The sequence below is a fragment of the Salvelinus sp. IW2-2015 genome, unplaced genomic scaffold (assembly GCF_002910315.2).
Source record: "Salvelinus sp. IW2-2015 unplaced genomic scaffold, ASM291031v2 Un_scaffold2280, whole genome shotgun sequence".
NCBI classification, from domain to species: Eukaryota; Metazoa; Chordata; class Actinopteri; order Salmoniformes; family Salmonidae; genus Salvelinus; species Salvelinus sp. IW2-2015.
The window spans coordinates 160,367-179,377 of record NW_019943607.1 but is presented as its reverse complement, the minus strand read 5'-3'; positions in this window follow the sequence as shown (position 1 = coordinate 179,377).

The following is a 19,011-nucleotide window of genomic DNA, read 5'->3' as shown; positions in this document are numbered from 1 at the left end:
TGCCGTGTTTTGGAGGAAGGAGGGAAATGCTGCCTATTGAACCCCAAAAAAACCCACCCCACCGTCAAACCCATGGAGGCGTGGAAACATTTATGCCCTTTGGGGGTGTTTTTCTTGCTAAAAAAAGGGACAGGACAACTTCAACAGGCATCAAAGGGGACAGACGGGCCATTGTACCGCAAAAATGCTTGGGTGAAAAACCTCCTGAATCCTCAGCACCAGTGGGTATTGAAAATGGGTTCGTGATGGTAATTTCCAAGCAGATTTGGATCACATGAACCAAAAAACCACACGGCCCCAAAGCAAACCAAAAGGATGGCTCAAAAGGAAACTCAAGAAAAAGCACATTAAGGTCCTGGAGTGGCCTAGCCAGTCTCCAGACCTTAATCCCATAGAAAATCTGTGGAGGGAGCTGAAGGTTCGAGTTGCCAAACGTCAGCCTCGAAACCTTAATGACTTGAAGAAGATCTGCAAAGAGGAGTGGGACAAAATCCCTCCTGAGATGTGTGCAAACCTGGTGGCCAACTACAAGAAACATCTGACCTCTGTGATTGCCAACAAGGGTTTTGCCACCAAGTACTAAGTCATGTTTTGCAGAGGGGTCAAATACTTATTTCCCTCATTAAAATGCAAATCAATTTATAACATTTTTGACATGCGTTTTTCTGGATTGTTTTGTTGATATTCTGTCTCTCACTGTTCAAATAAACCTACCATTAAAATTACAGACTGATCATTTCATTGTCAGTGGGCAAACGAACAAAATCAGCAGGGGATCAAATACTTTTTTCCCTCACTGTATGTAATTAAGACTAACAGAAATACAATAATCAGTTACTGACACGGCATCACGCAAAAGAGAGACCTGAAGAGACCTCTCTGGAGAGACCTGAAAATAGCTGTGCAGTGATCGCTTCCAAAGGTGCTTCATCAAAGTACTGAGTAAAGGGTCTACATACATATGTAAATTGGATATTTCAGATTTTTATTTGTAATAACTTTGCAAACATTTCTAAAAAGCTGTTTTTGCTTTGTCATTATTTGGAATTGTGTGTAGATAGACGAGGGAAAACACTATTTCATCAATTTTAGAATAAGGCTATAATGTAACAAAATATGGAAAAGTCAAGAGGTCTGAATATTTTCCACTCAGTGACTCCCCTTGTGGGCTCACGATACAACATCTGCGATCAGGTTTATGAGTGCTGTCTGTAGTTTTTCCAGCTTCCTCCTCCTATTCCCCCAGACACCTAGCTCTGAACGGTTCTCAGTCGCAGTGTGAAGTCCCCTGTCAGCCCCTGTCTGATTAGATCCTCACGAAGCTGGAACAAACACACAGGTTTACGCAGATTAGTTCATTTGTCAATACTACTTTTCTCCTCTTCTCATTTTGCTTTATCCCCCATCTTTACGTCAGTGTCCTTCCTCATTCAATATACTTTAATTGTATGAGCAACCTTACAATTTAAAAATTACAATTTGACATAGACACTAACCTCCTTTAAGACTTGCTCCTTGATTTCAGATTCAGTTAGCTCTGTCTTCGAGGTAAATTTCACCCTCAGTCCAACCACATATCCTGTAGAGACACAATGAGTCAACATTACAAACAAACATGAAACAAACAAACAGACTGTCAGACAGACAGACTGACAGACAGAGAGAGAGACATACAAACAAACAGTGTATGTTAAAAGGAAGGGACATGACAGGGTTGACCTCAATGACCAATTTCATTAGTTATGAAGCACAGTAAATCACACTTACCAGGTCCACTGTTCGTGTCTGACAGTCCGGCGGTTGAAAGTATAGTGCTCAATATTTGAGTGATTGGTTGTGTAGTTGGTGGTAGTTCAGTGTTTGATTGTGTAGATGTGATTTCAGTAGTTGCAGGTGCAGTTGTAGTTGTTGTGGGTGCTGCAGTGGTTGCAGTTATGGTTGTTATAGTAGGAGCTGCAGTTGTGGTTGTCGTAGTAGGAGCTGAAGTTGTGTTTGTCGTAGTAGGAACTGCAGTTGTGGTTGTCATAGTAAGAGCTTCAGTTGTGTTTGTCGTAGTAGGAACTGCAGTTGTTGTTGTTGTAGTAAGAGCTGAAGTTGTAGTAGGATCAGTATTTGTGGTTGTCGTAGTAGGAGCTGAAGTTGTGGTTGTCGTGGTGGGAGCTGCAGTTGTTGTTGTTGTAGTAAGATATGAAGCTGTAGTATGATCTGTATTTATGGTTGACATAGTAGGAGCTGAAGGTGTAGCTGTTAAATTATGAACTGCAGTTGTGGTTGTTGTAGTAGGATCTGCAGTTATTGTTGTCGTAGTAGAAGCTGCAGTTGTGGTTGTTGTAGTAGGAGCTGTAGTTGTGGTTGTTGTAGTAGGAGCTTCAGTTGTGGTTGTTGTAGTAGGAACTGTAGTTGTGGTTGTTGTAGTAGAAAAGGCTGGCAGTTGTTTGGTGCTGTAGTTAAGGAGCTTTCCAAGTTGTTGTTTAAGGTTAAGAACTGCAGTTTGCCAGTAGGAGGGCAATTCCAGTTATATAGTTGTTTTGTAATAGAGGCTTCCAGTTTTTTTTGGTTGTCGTAAGTTGGAATGCATTTGTGTTAACAGATAGGTAGGAGCAGCAGTTGTAGGCTGTGTAGATAGGAGAGCTGTCAGGTGTGGTTGTTGTAGTAGGAGGAGCTGCCAAGTTTGTGTTTTGTAAAGTCGGATTCTTCAGTTGTTGGTTGTCCATGGTGGGGAGCTTGCAGTTGCGGTTTGTTGTTAGTAGGATCTTCAGTTGTTGGTGTGTCGTCAGTAGAACTGCATTTGGTTGTCGTGGTTGGGAGCTGCAGGGTTGCGGTTGTGTAGTGGGATCTTTTCATTGTTGTTGGCGTAAGTTTAGTAAGGGAAATCTGCCAGTTGTGTTGTCGTGGTGGAGAGGGCTGCATTGTGTGTGTATAAGAGGCGGAAGTTGTAGCAATATGATAGTTATTTATGTTATGAGTAGGGGAAAGCGCATTGTAGCTTTAAAATTATGAAAACTTGCCAATTGTGGTTGTTTTTAAGATAAAACTTTGCAATTTGGGCAGTAGGAGCATCAGTTATAGTTGTTGTAATAGGAGCTTCAGTTGTGGTTGTCGTAGTTGGAGTTGCATTTGTGGTTAACATAGTAGGAGCTGCAGTTGTAGTTGTTGTAATAGGAGCTTCAGCTGTGGTTGTTGTAGTAGGAGCTTCAGTTATGGTTGTTGTAGTAGGATCTGCAGTTGTGGTTGTCATGGTGGGAGCTGAAGTTGTGGTTGTTGTAGAAGGAGCTGCGGTTGTGGTTGTTGTAATAGGAGCATCAGTTGTGGTTGTCGTAGTTGGAGTTGCATTTGTAGTTGTTGTAATAGCAGCTTCAGTTGTGGTTGTTGTAGTAGGATCTGCAGTTGTGGTTGTTATAGTAGGATCTGCACTTGTGGTTGTCGTAATAGGATCTGCAGTTGTGGTTGTCGTGGTGGGAGCTGCAGTTGTGGTTGTCGTAATAGGATCTGCAGTTGTGGTTGTCGTGGTGGGAGCTGCAGTTGTGGTTGTCGTAATAGGATCTGCAGTTGTGGTTGTTGTAATAGGAGCTTCAGTTGTGGTTGTCGTAGTTGGAGTTGCATTTGTGGTTAACATAGTAGGAGCTGCAGTTGTAGCTGTTGTAATAGGAGCTTCAGCTGTGGTTGTTGTAGTAGGAGCTGCAGTTGTGGTTGTTGTAGAAGGAGCTGCAGTTGTGGTTGTCATGGTGGGAGCTGCAGTTGTGGTTGTTGTAATAGGAGCTTCAGTTGTGGTTGTCGTAGTTGGAGTTGCATTTGTGGTTGTTGTAGTAGGATCTGCAGTTGTTGTTGTTGTAGTAGGAGCTGCAGTTGTGGTTGTCACAGTAGGAGCTGCAGTTGTGATTATTGTAGTTGGAGCTGAAGTTGTGTTTGTTACAGTATGAGCTTCAACTGTGGTTGTCTTAGTCGGAGCTGCAGTTGTGGTTTTCAATGGAGCAACTGTGGTTGTTTTGGAAGCAGATGTTTCAGTTGTTGGTGCAGCTGTAGTTGTTGTCGCCACAGTTGTTGTTGTCGTTGGTGCTGCTTTGGTAGTTGTAGCAGAAACAGTGGTTGTTGACGTAGCATCAGATGTGGCTGTCGCAGTAGGATCTGCATTCGTGGGTGTTGTTGTAGGAGCTGCATTTGTGGTTGTTGTCGTAGGAGCTGGTTCAGTAGTAAGTTGGGTAGATGTTGTGAGTTCTATGGTTGGCTCTTTTGTGGTTGTGAGTACTGTAACTGGCTGTGTTGCTGTTGTAGTAGGAGCTTCAGTTATAGTTGTTGTCATAGGAATTGCATTTGTGGTTGTTGTAGTAGGAGCTGCAGTTGTGGTTAGTGTAGCACAATCTTCAATTATGGTTGTCGTGGTAATACCTGGTTCAGTAGTTAGTTGTCTATTTGTTGTTAGTTCTGTGGTTGGCTGTGTTGTGGTTTTGAGATCTGATGTAGGTTGTGTTATGGTTATGAGTTCAGTAGTTGAATTTTCAGTTGTAAGTTCACTGGTTGTTTGTGTAGCTGCTAGCTCATTGGCTGGTTGTATTATGGTTGTGAGTTCAGTTGTTGCAGGTTTGGTTGTTGTCTGTGTAGTTGTTGGTACTGTGTAACACAAACAAATGTCATTCCATCACATTCTCAGCAGGTTGTACAAATCACCACACTATAGTCTGGTTACACCAGTCTCAGCGCTGCATTCACACTGATCTAGTGATCATGAAAGAATAAGCTGGAAATCCAGAATCCTCCAAACAGGATTTCTTTCAAACCTGAGAAAGTGATGTGAACTTTGCATCCCTACACTGAGTGAGGCATTCAGTCTGGTTTAACTGGACTAAACTACTGTAACAGGAGAAGGACCATGTAGCTCACATTCGTGGCTGAAAAAATAACAGGAGATAAAAGCAACATGTGTGCCCCACCTACCTCAGGATTCCTCCCTTTTCAGACATTATTTCCCTGTTTTTGTGGGGTGTAAATTCACTTGCCACATAATTGTCACTAGAACGATTTATTTCAAAAGAAAAGCAATGCACATTTCAACTGTTGCTTGTACAAAGTATATTTTTCTGTTGATATTAGAATTTTGCAAACGTCTTTTATTGACCGCTCAAACTTATGCCAGTCTCCTTTAAAATGTCAACAATCTAACATTTGGTTTTTGATAAGCATCTATTTCAAAGCAGATCGTTGGGCAGGGATTAAGTGCAAAGGGCCCAATTCAGATTTAGGAAATGTACGCCTTTCCTATGCACACCTTTCTTATCCAGATTACTTGTTAGATATTACTGCACGGTCGGAACTAGAAGCACAAGCATTTCACGACACTCACATTAATGTCTGCTCACCGTGTCTATGTGACCAATACAATTTGATTTGATTACACTTCTCAGTAGTTGGTATTCAGACTTCTCTTATTTACATTTAAGTCATTTAGCAGACGCTCTTATCCAGAGCGACTTACAAATTCACCTTATGATATCCAGTGGAAAAACCACTTTACAATAGTGCATCTAACTCTTTTAAGGGGGAGGGGGGGGGTTAGAAGGATTAGAAGGATGGTCTTATGCAGGTGTGCAACGGGCTTTGCAGAGATGGTTCTCTTGCGCGCATTGAATCATTTGAATTCAACTGTTGAAAACCCTCCCACTTGCTGGCTACCAGACTTTCTCGTGGACTTTTCATTCAATAGGGTTTTCAGTACATTTATCTGAAGCCATCCCTTTAAATTTGGTGTACCTTTAATTGGAATGTTCTCAACAGACACTAGAACATACAGTATGTAGAGAATGGTTCAGAATATTAGGGATCAATTAAAGAAATCCATGTAAACATAATCGTCTCCTTTTCAGCACCAACTTGTAGATAAAAAATGATCTGATCTTGTATATAATTTTGTGTTTGTAAAGTATTTATGACTAGTAAAAAAAACAGGGTTGAAGACTCTTTATGCTCAAAATATATTGGTAATCAAAATTAGAGTTGTTTGATTCATCCGGAAAGTCATATTAAATTGTTCAATTCATAAAATATTGGAAGGTGAGAAAAGTGTACAATAGAGGTTGAACAGAGGTCCTAGTTGCAGTTGTGGTTGTTGTAGTAGGAGCTGCAGTTGTGGTTGTTGTCGTTGGATCTGCAGTTGTGGCTGTTATAGTTGCAGTTGTTGTTATTGTAGTAGTAGCTGCATTGACAACGGTCTACCAACAGTCCAGTCGTGGTGAACCGTGCGCCTGGTTCCAGGTTTAACTGCTGGGTATGGTCGCGAGTCGTGTTGAACCGTGCGCCTGGTTCCAGGTTTAACTGCTGGCTATGGTCCAGTCGTTGTGAACCGTGCGCCTGGTTCCAGGTTTAACTGGCGTGGGTATGATCCAGGTCGTGGTGACCGTGTCGTGGTGAACCGTGCGCCTGGTTCCAAGTTTAACTGCTGGGTATGGTGCAGTCTGTGATGAACCGTGCGTCTGGTTCCAGGTTTAACTGCTGGGTATGGTCCAGTCGGGTGAACCGTGCGCCTGGTTCCAGGTTTAACTGCTGGGTATGTCAGTCGTGGTGAACCGTGCGCCTGGTTCCAGGTTTAACTGCTGGGTATGATCCAGTCGTGGTGAACCGTGCGCCTGGTTCCAGGTTTAACTGCTGGGTATGGTCAGTCGTGTGGTGAACCGCTGCGCTGGTTCCAGGTTTAACTGCTGGGTATGGTCCAGTCGTGGTGAAACCGTGCGCCTGGTTCCAGGTTTAACTGCCTGGTATGATCAGTCGTGGGTGAACCGTGCGCCGGTGTCCAGGTATTAACTGTGTTAATGGTTTACCTGTTCGTAGTCCAGTGAACCCGTTGCGCCTGGTTCCAGTTTAACTGCTGGTATGGTCCAGTCGTGGTGAACCGTGCGCCTGGTTCCAGGTTTAACTGCTGGGATATGATCGTCAATGGGTAACGTGTCCGTGGTGAACCGTGCGCCTGGTTCAGAGTTTAACTGGCTGTGGTTGGAGTTCGTGCTGCAGCTCTTAGCTAGGTGCAACCGTGCGTGTATCCATAGTAGCTGGTTATTTTAACCCTCTTATGCGTCTGGTTCCGAGGTTTAACTGCTGGGTATGGTCCAGTCGTGGTGAACCGTGGCCTTGGTTCCAGGTTAACTGCTGGGTATGTCCAGTCGTGGGTGAACCGTGCGCCTGGTTCCAGGTTTAACTGTCGGGTATGATCCAGTCGTGGTGAACCGTGCGCCTGGTTCCAAGTTTAACTGCTGGGTTATGGTCAGTCTGTGAGTGAAACGTGCGCTGGTTCCAGGTTTAACTGCTGGGTATGGTCAGTCGTGTGTGAACCGTGCGCCTGGTTTCCAGGTTTACTGCTGGTATGAACACCGTATTATCCTCAGCATATAGTACTGATATTATTAACCCGTCTGACACCTTGTATTTCCACGATATTTTAGTACAGATATAAAACCTTTCTTACACCTTATTAACAAACATATAGTAACCTGATATTATAACCCGGTCTCGAGCACGTATAATTATCCACAACATATATTACTAGATATAATAAACCGGACTGACCCTGTATCCCAATAGGAATATAACCTCGGGGGTCTCTGGGAACCATATAGTCCAGGTGCACAGTCGTCGTAGCCGTGCGGCTACTGGTTCCAGGTAAACTGGGCTGGGTATGGTCCAGTCGTGAGGTGAACCAGTGCCCTGTGTTAACAGGATTTGATAACCTGGCGGGTATGATCCAGTCGTGGTGAACCGGCGCCTGGTTCCAGGTTAACTGCTGGGTATGGAGCATGGTGCGGCGTGCGGGGCGTTCCAGGTTTAAACTGCTGGGTACTGTCCAGTCGTGCAGTGTTAACCGTCGCCTTGAGGTTCCAGCTTTAACTGCTGGTGTATGGTCCAGTCGTGAGTTGTGATTGAGACGTTTCGCAGTAAGGCCTTTTCCAGGTCTTTAACTGCGGTGACTTGCGTTGTTTAATACACACATTCCGGTTTTTTTCAGTCGATGCTGGTGGAATCGGGGTGTCGCCCTGGTTCCAGGTTTTAACTGCTGGGTATGGTCCAGTCGTGGTGAACCGTGCGCCTGGTTCCAGGTTTAACTGCTGGGTATGGTCTGTGTTCCATATTGGATCAAATAAGCTGTTCCAAAATATTGCACAACTTGTAATACGTTAGGCTAATATGATCCACTATTGCTAGCGATCCTCAGGAAGAACCGAAGGAACGTGACAGATGAAAGAAAGGTAAACTTACGATGTAATGGAATGATACAAAATGTAAGAAAACTAACAGAAGTCAGTGAAAGTTATAAATGTACAGTATGTGGGTATAACTGATGGTGGCTACCAATAGTGGCAAATATTTAACAAGATTGTTAAAAAAAAGTACAGTGAGAAGTCCGAGTATATAATTAAAATATTCTCAAAATCAAAAATCAATTCATTAGGTTTGGCACTGTGCTGTCATTTGCACATGGCTACTACAGAAGGCTATAGCTTGCTTCTCTAAATTTCATCCCAAGTTATAAGGCCAGCATTTCATAAACTCCACTGTGGAAAAAATTGTATGTTGTTATGCTTCAGTTTGCTGCCATATGACCTGTTTCACAATTCACGCCAGTGATCATAAGGTAATATAGTGTCACGACTTCCACCGAAGTCGTTTCCTCTCCTTGTTCGGGCGGCGTTAACGGTCTTCTAGCCATCGACGATCCACTTTTCATTTTCCATTTGTTTTGTCTTGTTTTCCTACACACCTGGTTTCCATTTCCCTCATTATTTGTTGTGTATTTAACCCTCTGTTCCCCCCATGTCTTTGTGTGGGATTGTTTGCTGTAAGTGCTTGTGCACTTGTTTACTGGTGCGCGTCGGGTTTTTTGTACCCATATTCTGTTGTATTTTTATGCCTTTGGTTTTTGGATTAAACTGCTCTGGCTACTACCTAGTTCTGCTCTCCTGTGTCTGACTTCCCTGCCACCAGTTACGCACCCCTTTACATATAGATCTAAAACAATTGTCATTTATATTTACAATCCCCTTATACGAACGGCTTACTAATTTACCTTCCTCTTCTCAATACCTCTTATCCATTTGTGCATGGGATTTTTAGTTATTTCTATTGAAAAAAAAATCTAACTCTGTATTTAACAAGTTTAACAAGGGCTTAGTTTTGTCCTCACACAACTTTTTGAATTAAACTTTTTCACCCCAGACGCTTTATCTGGAAATAGATAAAGGACCTCCTCCGGCTGAAAAAATTAGCTAAGTAACATTATGCCTTTTCATTGCAGTTGCTGCACTCTTAATATACAGGAGAACTATGGCCTTATGGGGAGGATAGCCCAGTTGCAAGCTCGGCTTCAGACGTAATCGTTAGGCAAGGGAAATTTAATTGTAGGAAAGGATAACACAGCGTCTGTGCCACCAGTAAATACAGGTAGTAGTGCTAATCCCCCGGCACAGTCCCCGCAGCTGGACAATTTTCTCATGGCTTCTGGAAGGAAATACTGTCCGAATGCTCATCCGGTGTAACCAGTCGGAATCAGAGCCCGAGCCTTATCTGGTCTGTCCTCCACCCTTTAGGGTCTGAGCCGCCAAAGCCTCCCATCATTAGCTCAGAGAAATTGAAAACCCTAGTCATTTGTCGACTCCATTACCCACAATATTAGAATTAAAAAGAATCATCCAGTGATCATACATTGTTTACCAGGGGGCAGGGCAACCTATGTAAAGGTTAATCAGAAGATGGTGCTGGCTGAGGCTAAAACTGGCAGTGCAGATGGTATAGGGATATTGTTATCCACGTTGGCACCAATGATGTTAGGATGAAACAGTCAGAGGTCACTAAGTACAACATAAATTTAGCATGTAACTTAGCTAGAAAGATGTGTTGGCATCAGGCAATTTTCTCTGGCCCCCTCCCAGTTAGGGAGGGGGCCATTCATCCCCCCTCCTCTCCCCTGTAACTACTTCCCAGGTCGTTACTGTAAATGAGAATGTGTTCTCAGTCAACTTACCTGGTAAAATAAGGGTTAAATTAAATAAATAAATAAAAGGGGGAGTGATGAGCTCTACAGCAGACTCTCGCTGGTTGAAAATAATTTCTGTCTCTCCCAAAAGATAGAATTTGTAGATAACTGACCATCTTTCTGGAACACCCTCACAAACAGGACAAAGAAAGCCTGGCCTGCTAAGGAGTGACAGACTCCATCCAAGCTGGAGGGGGGCTCTCATCTTATCTATCAACATAGACAGGGCTCTAACTCCTCTAGCTCCACAATGAGATAGGGTGCAAGCCAGGCAGCAGGCTGTTTGCCAGCCAGCAAACTTAGTGGAGTCTGCCACTAGCACAGTCCATGTAGTCAACTCAGCTTTCCCCATTGAGACCGTGTCTATGCCTCTATCTACAGTAGGTCAGGCAAAACTGAACATGGCAGTGTTTGCCTTAGCAATCTCACTGGAATAAGGCCTCCTCCATTCCTCACATCTCAAAATAGGCCTACTTAATGTTAGATCCCTCACTTCCAAGGCAGTCATAGTCAATTAACTTATCACTGATCATAATCTTGATGTGATTGGCCTGACTGAAACATGGCTCAAGCTTGATGAATTTACTGTGTTAAATGAGGCTTCTCCTCCTGGTTACACTAGTGACCATATCCCCCGCACATCCCGAAAATGGGGAGGTCTTGCTAACATTTACGAAAGTAAATTTCAATTTACCAAGCCTGATAAATTACTGTGTTTTTGTCTTTTGAGCTTCTAGTTATGAAATATATGCAGCCTACTCAATCACTTTGTATACCTACTGTTTACAGGCCTCCTCGGCCGGATACAGCATTCCTCACTGATTTCCCTGAATTCCTTTCGGACCTTGTAGTCATGGCAGGAAAAAATTCACATTTTTGGTGACTTCAATATTCACATGGAGAATTTCACAGGCCCGCTCCAAAAATCATTCAGAGCCATTATCGACTCAGTGGGTTATGTCCAACATGTCTCCTGATCTACGCATATATATATTGTGTATCTAAATATTTTTCCTCATAATCCTGGACTGTCCCACCACCATTTTATTACGTTTGGAATCACAAGAAATAATCTGCTCAGACCCCAACCAAGGATTACCAAAAGCTGCGCTATAAATTCTCGGACAACCCAGAGATTCCTAGATGCCCAGACTCCCTCTACATACCGAAGTACGTAGGAGTACAAAAATCTGAGCCTTGAAGCAAACAAAGAAAAAACCTGAGCCTTGAAGCAAACCTCCAGAAAATTGGAACGGAAATGGTGCTCTACCAAACTGGAAGTCTCCCAACTAGCTTGGAAAGACAGTACCGTGCAATATCGAAGAGCCCTCACTGCTGCTCGATCAGCCTACTTTTCCAACCTAATTGCGAATAAAAACAATCCAAAATGTATATTTGATACTGTCGCAAAGCTAACTAAAAAGCAGCATTCTCCAAGAGAGGATGGCTTTCACTTCAGCAGTGATGAATTAGTGAACTTCTTCAACGAAAAGATCATGATCATTAGAAATCAAATTACGGACTCCTCTTTGAATCTGCATATTCTACCAAAACTCTGTTTTCCTGCACAGAACTGCCAGGACCTAAGACCTATGGAGACAATCAACTTTTTTAATCCTGTATATTTTGACACATTCACGAAAATAGTCATGGTCTCTAAACCGTCCAGCGGCCTACCGGACCCTATTTCAACTAAATTACTGAAATAGCTACTTCCTGTGCCTGGCCTTCCTCTGTTAAACATAATAAACATCTCCATATCCTCCGGATGTGTACCAATCTCACTAAAAGTGGCAGTAATAAATCCTCTCCTGAAATAGCCAAACCTTGACACGGAACATTTAAAAAAAAAATATTGGCCTATATCGAATCTCCCATTCCTCTCAAAAAATGTTAGAATAAGCTGTTGCACAGCAACTCACTTTCTGAAAACAAATAATGTAAACGGAACGTTCCAGTCTGATTTTAGACCCCATCATAGCACTGAGACTGCAGGTGGTAATTACCTTGCATTGCGTCAGACCAAGGCTCTGCATCTGTCCTCGTGCTCCGACTCCTTAATGCCACTTTTGCCACTTTTGCCACCATCGATCACCACATTCTTTCTATCTCTTGGTGATGTCATTCGGAGAAACAATGTCAACGTTCACTGCTATGCGAATGACACACAGCTGTACATTTCGATGAAACATGGTGAAGCCCCAAATTACCTACCCTGAAAGCCTGTGTTTCAGACATAAGGAAGTGGATGGCAGCAAATGTTTTACTTTTAAACTCGGACAAAACAGAGATGCTAGTTAAAGGTCCCAAGAAACAAAGAGATCTGACAACTAATCACGATGGTTGTACAGTCGTCTCAAATAAAACAGTGAAGGACCTCAGCGTTAGTCTCGACCCTGATCTCTCTTTTGACGAACATATCAAGAATATTTCAAGCGACGCATTTTTCCATCTTCGTAACATTGCAAAAATCTGAAACTTTTTTCAAAAAATTATGCAGAAAAACTAATCCATGCTTTTCTCACTTTTAGATTATACTACTGCAATGCTCTTGTCACGCCCTGACCTTGGAGAGCCTGTTTATTTCTCTATTTGGTTAGGTCAGGGTGTGATTTGGGTGGGCATTCTAGTTTTCTATTTCTTTTTTGGCCGGGTATGGTTCCCAATCAGAGGCAGCTGTCTATCGTTGTCTCTGATTGGGAATCATACTTAGGCAGCCTGCTTTCCACCTGAGTTTGCGGGATCTTGTTTTTGCACAGTTGCTGTATAGCCCTGCAGAACTTTACGTTCGTTTGTATTTTGTTGGTGTTTCAGTATTAAATTATCATGAACACTTTCCACACTGCACTTTGGTCTCATTCAACGACGGACGTAACTGCTCTACTCTCCGGGTACCCGGATAAAGCACTGCTAGAATCTTGACTAGAACCAATTTTTAAAATCATATTACTCCAGTTCTAGCCTCTCTACACTGGCTTCTTGTTAAGGCTAGGGCTGATTTCAAGGTTTTACTGCTGACCTACAAAGCATTAGATGGACTTGCTCCTATCTATCTCTCTGATTTGGTCCTGTTGTACATACCTACATGTACGCTACAGTCACTAGACACAGGCCTCCTTATTGTCCCTAGAATTTCTAAGCAAACAGCTGGAGGCAGGGCTTATATCTCTCTCTCTCTCTCTCTCTCGACCTCTCTCTCTCTCGACCTCTCGACCTCTCGACCTCTCGACCTCTCGACCTCTCGACCTCTCGACCTCTCGACCATGCTTCAGGTCTACCTGGCCTGATGACTCCTGGCTTTCCCCAGTTCACTTGGTTGTGCTGCCTATCCAGTTCCTGCTGTTCTGCCTGCGGCTATGGAACCTTGACCTGTTCACCGGATGTCATACCATGTCCCGGACCTGCTGTTTTCGACCCTCCCTCTCTCTCTCTCTCTCTCTCTCTCTCTCTCTCTCTCTCTCTCTCTCTCTCTACTGCACCTGCTGTCTTGACCTATGAATGCTCAGCTATGAAAAGCCTACTGACATTTACTCCTGAGGTACTGACCTGTTGCACCCTCTACAACCACTGTGATTATTATTTGACCCTGCTCGTCATCTATAAACATTAGGCTGGGTTTCTATATAATCATCTGCTGATGTAAAAGGGGCTTTATAAATCAATTGGATTTAAACATTTCCTGTACTTACAGCCAGGGCTCTAAAAAAACAAAAAAAACAATTGGTAGCACTGATGCTCCTAACTTAGAAAAGTTACTTTTTAAAAACTGTTTTGAGCTACAGCCCACATTGGGGCAATATGAATCCTACTTACTTTTGAGGCCCATCCCCTGAAGACGATATCACTATTCGTTTATTTTTGTGCCACCAAATGTTTACATATAGACTACTGGTAAAGTTGCCAGGTTGTTAGTAGGGCTGTACGATACAGGTAAAAAAAATCGAATTGTGATATTTCAACCAAATATTGTGATTTGACTGCAACATGCAACAATATAAAATATTTTAGTGAGATCTTACAGTTTAATATAGGGAAATCAGTCAATTGAAACAAATTCATGAGGCCTTAATCTATGGATTTCACAACTGGGAATACAAATATGCATCAGTTGGTCACAGATACCTTAAAAAACAGGCAAGGGCATGGAAAACAGGCAAGAAAACCAGTCAGTATCAGTCAGACTGTTGATTGTGGCCTGTGGAATGTTGTCCAACTCCCCTTAAATGGATGTGCGAAGTTATTAGCTATTAGCTATAGCTATTGCTTTTAGCTTAATGGTATTTAGCTTGCCATCTAGCTAATTAGCAATTAGTATAAGTGATTAGGGTTATTTTAGGCACATGCCAGCTTCCTTAGACAACTTCTGTTTTACAGAGGGCAATATACACAAACTAGTAGTATTCAAGAGAAAACGTGGATTTATATTTATAGAAGCAATGTGGACAGCAGCATTTTTGTTGTTTTGGAAGAATTTATTGAGTGCATGAATTGGCAGAGCAAAATATTTAGTTGGATATCCCAAAGTGGTCGCACTTTAAAGCCCTGCTGACAGCATTCTTATAAATGTTTTTTTTTATCAGGTTTTTGTTTAGCGGACCTCATTTTTGTGGTGAAACTAGTCAATTAAACTCATGAACGTAACTTTTGATATCAAATCGTTTTTCATTCTACTTGTAGCCCTGCTTGTCCTGAAAAGAAAATGGTAAATCACTTTCATAACACTTTGTGTAATTAAAGGGTCCTTAATAAACAATTCAGAAGGCTTTTACAAAGTGTGTGTTCAACATTTATTAATCATTACTTCCACATTTATTAACCATTTACTAATCATTAGTAAATTATTTTTGCATTCCCTAATCTAAAGTGTTACCAACCCTTATGGCGGCTAAACGAACAGTTACATTAAATTGGTGACAAAACCTGACTGATAGGCTGATTTGACTTGGGACTGATTGGGTTAACTTTTTTAGGCCACAATTTGCCAAATTCGGATCATTCTGCGCAAAAACCCAAAACAATTTAGACATGCCCACGGAGCTGAAAATGGACCAGCCCATCTGGCATTTGCCTGAACTTCCAAATGGCCAGTCCATTTCTGCTTAAACTTAACCTTGAATAGCTTTTTAGAACAATAACTAAACAGGAGATAGATACTGACCTGAGAAAATTATGATGAGAAACACCCCAAGTTCCATAGTTGCATTGGTATTCCCTCTAATACGTGGGAGAAAAAAACTAAGATTAATTAGAAAATGTTTAATCAGTCATTATAAATCAGTATTCCCTTTAATACATAATGTTTTTATCATTGAATTATAAACAATGATTTATTTAAATTTGCACATTTAACACTCAACACCACACATAGCATGCACAGTAAGAAAAAATATTGGTAGTACATGCACTATTATCTAAATAGAAATGTACGGAATAGTGAACACTGTCACTTACAGGTAGGCCTAATCTATTGATTGAAAAATTTCACTCAGAAAACCTTAATAAGATTATAAAATGATTTGGTATCACTTTTAAATGCAACCAATAGCATAGGCCAATGACAATGGGTAGATGGATTGTGGATAAACAGATTGTAGGTCTACAATATGAGGAGGTAATTATAGTCCACCAACTTTCCTGTTCCTGTTGTAGTCCACCATCTTTCCTCCTTTCCTAATTCTGAAATATTGCATGAGGCTTTTTAGCTGCTGTTGATTGTTGGGGTGGCAGGTAGCCTAGTGGTTAGAGCGTTGGACTTGTAACCGCAAGATCGAATCCCTGAGCTGACAAGGTAAAAATCTGTTGTTCTTCTGCTGATCAAGGCAGTTAACCCACGGTTCCTAGGCTGTCATTGAAAATAAGAATTTGTTCTTAACTGACTTGCCTAGTTAAATAAATATAAAATTGACAGCCACAACTCAACAATCAGCTGTTTGATATTTGCCCTGCAGGCTGCATAATTGTGGGCTTCCTGTATGTAGGCCTACATGTGTTCCAGATGTAACAACCCACAGCTATATTTTTAACAAAGCTGATTGATACTCTAGCTAAATTATGCTTTCTGGTGTAGTATTTTCAATTATTTATTTTATTTCTGTACAGACAGGAGTAATTATAGAATTTGGAGTACCTCTAGCACCCCGTCCGTGTGCTGTGCTCTCCCTGTGGCCAAAAAAAATCAAGACTTATTATTATTATTTTCCCAGCCAGAGATCAATTTTAACAAAATATACAGATGGAGATTTAGTTCAACAAATTCACATTGATGGATTATCAGACAAGTCACAGGCTTTTGGTTGGGAGTAGCCTAGAATAGTGAAGTGCAAAATAATCCACTGGGTCTAGGCTATGCATTAAATGCCCTCAAAATGTTCTGATCAGTTCTGCTAATTGATGAGCAACTAGACTAATGATGATGAACGCAACAGAGATTCAGTGAAAACAAAAATCCGACATTGATCGATCTATCAAGATAAGTCCCCCCATGCTTCTCTCAAAGCAGCACAATGGCGCAGTACCAATCAAAACCGTGCCGAAATTTGCATCTAACATTAGTTGACCACACACAGCAAAATTAGCTTTGAGTTTATTTTAATGGTTGAATGACTTTGAGTTTCACATAACCACGGCTCTATGAAACAAAGCACCACACTAAGTTAAAAGGCCTACAAAAAATGTTTACATGATGGAAGCAGCGCAAAAAATTCAGTGCTGACCCAAAATCATTCTGGACTAAAGCCCGGTCCTGGTGACATCCCAGCTCTCAGCCAAAGCACCATAGAATGCTTACAAGGTAAGGAAACTAATGTCTAAATCCATTAATTCGCTGAACTGTACTATTATGTTAAAGTTACTACCTTTAAAGGCCCAGTAAAGCAGTGGCTTGTATTCATGGATGCCAAGGGAAGCCAGTCTTCCCCCCCAAAAATTAATCCCATCCTTCAGCTACCCTCAACCCTCAACCCCTCCCATCTATTTTTTATTTTACCTTTATTTAACAAGGCAAGTCAGTTAAGAACAAGTTCTTATTTCCAATGACAGCCTAGGAACAGTAGGTTAACTGACTTGTTCAGGGGCAGAATTACAGATTTTTACCTTGTCAGCTCGGGGATTCAATCTTGCAACCTTTCGGTTACTAGTCCAACTCTCTAACCACTAGGCTACCTGCCACCCTTCTAGCTCTGAAGACCATCCAGTTTGATTACTATTTAACATACAGTGCATTCGGAAAGTACTCAGACCCACTTTTTCTTACGTTACAGACATATTCTAAAATTGATTATCCCTCTGTAACGCTCGTCTTCCTCCTCTTCTGAGGAGGAATGGTAGGAAGGATCGGAGGACCAATGTGCAGCGTGGTGAGTATTCATTTTAATAAGAATACTTAAACAACGAACAAAACAATAAACCGACAAACGAACGAAAACGTAACAGTCCGGTATAGTGAACACAAACACAGGAACAATCACCCACCACCCACAAAGACAAAACAGGCTACCTAAAAATGGCTCCCAATCAGAGACAACGACTAACACCTGCCTCTGATTGAGAACCATATCAGGCCAAACACATAGAAACAGACAAACTAGACATACAACATAGAATGCCCACTCATATCACACCCTGACCAAACAAAACATAGAAACATACAACGTAAACTATGGTCAGGACGTGACACCCTCATCAATCTACACACAATACCCCATAATGACAAAGCAAAAACAGTTTTTAGACATTTTAGCAGTAAGGCAAAAAACAAAAAAACAAATGTATGTTGCATTTGTAAACTTCAAGAGCTCTTGAAATTCAAAATTAAATAGTAACTGACCTTCTTAAAACAATTCCATAGAGCTTAGTAGAACAACACCCCCCCCCCCCCCCCTCCATTTTTTGTGAGAAATTACACTGGACACAAAAAACATGTATAAATTCATTCTAAAGTATAAATAGAGCACATTTGATCAAATCAAATCAAATTGTATTGGTCACATACACATGGTTAGCAGATGTTAATGTGAGTGTAGCGAAATGCGTGTGCTTATAGTTCCGACAATGCAGTAATATCTAACAAGTAATCTAACAATTTCACAACAACTACCTTACACACACAAATGTAAAGGGATGTATAAGAATATGTACATATAAATATATGGATGAGCGTTGGCCGTGCAGCATAGGAAAGATGCAGTAAATGGTATAGAATACAGTATATACATATGAGATGAGTAATGAAGGATATGTAAACATTATTGAAGTGGCGTTATTTAAAGTGACTAGTGATACATTTATTAAGTCCATTTATTAAAGTGGCCAGCGATTTGAGTCTGTATGCTAGCAGCAGCCTCTCTATGTTAGTGATGATGAGACGGCCCACGGGGAGGAAGTGAGGGCCCTCGGAGTGTGGTGTCAGGAAAATAACCTCTCACTCAATAAACAGTTCAACCATTGAAATGTTCTGGGGGCCATTTTGAGACCAGGTACTGCTGGAATGTCTACCATTGGCATGTCCATCTTTTTGTAAGAAATTATACACTGGTCACTCAAAACATTTATAAAATATTTATAAAGTATAAATACCCCACACTTTAGAGGAGGCCACGCAAAAAGACTTATCTAATGATTAGTAAATGGTTTATAAGGACCTATTTTAAACGTTGTATGAATCCTTATTAAATACTTTAAAAGTTGTTAATAAATGTGTGAATAACTAGGCTACTAACAATTACAAATGTGGGAGTAATGACTAATAAATGAGGAGTAAACAATTTACTATCCAATTATAAATGCTTTATTACGTGGAGTTATAATGAAGTGCTACCAAATAATTTTATTAATGAAGTTTTTCTGAGTGAGATTTTTCAATCAATAAAGTAGGCCAACCTGTAAGTGACAGTGTTCACTATTCCCTATATTTACATTCTGAAAATAGAGCATGTACATTCGATGTATAATGATTTAAAGAATAATAGAAAATGTCGTACCAAAATGGTTGCTGCTTGTCT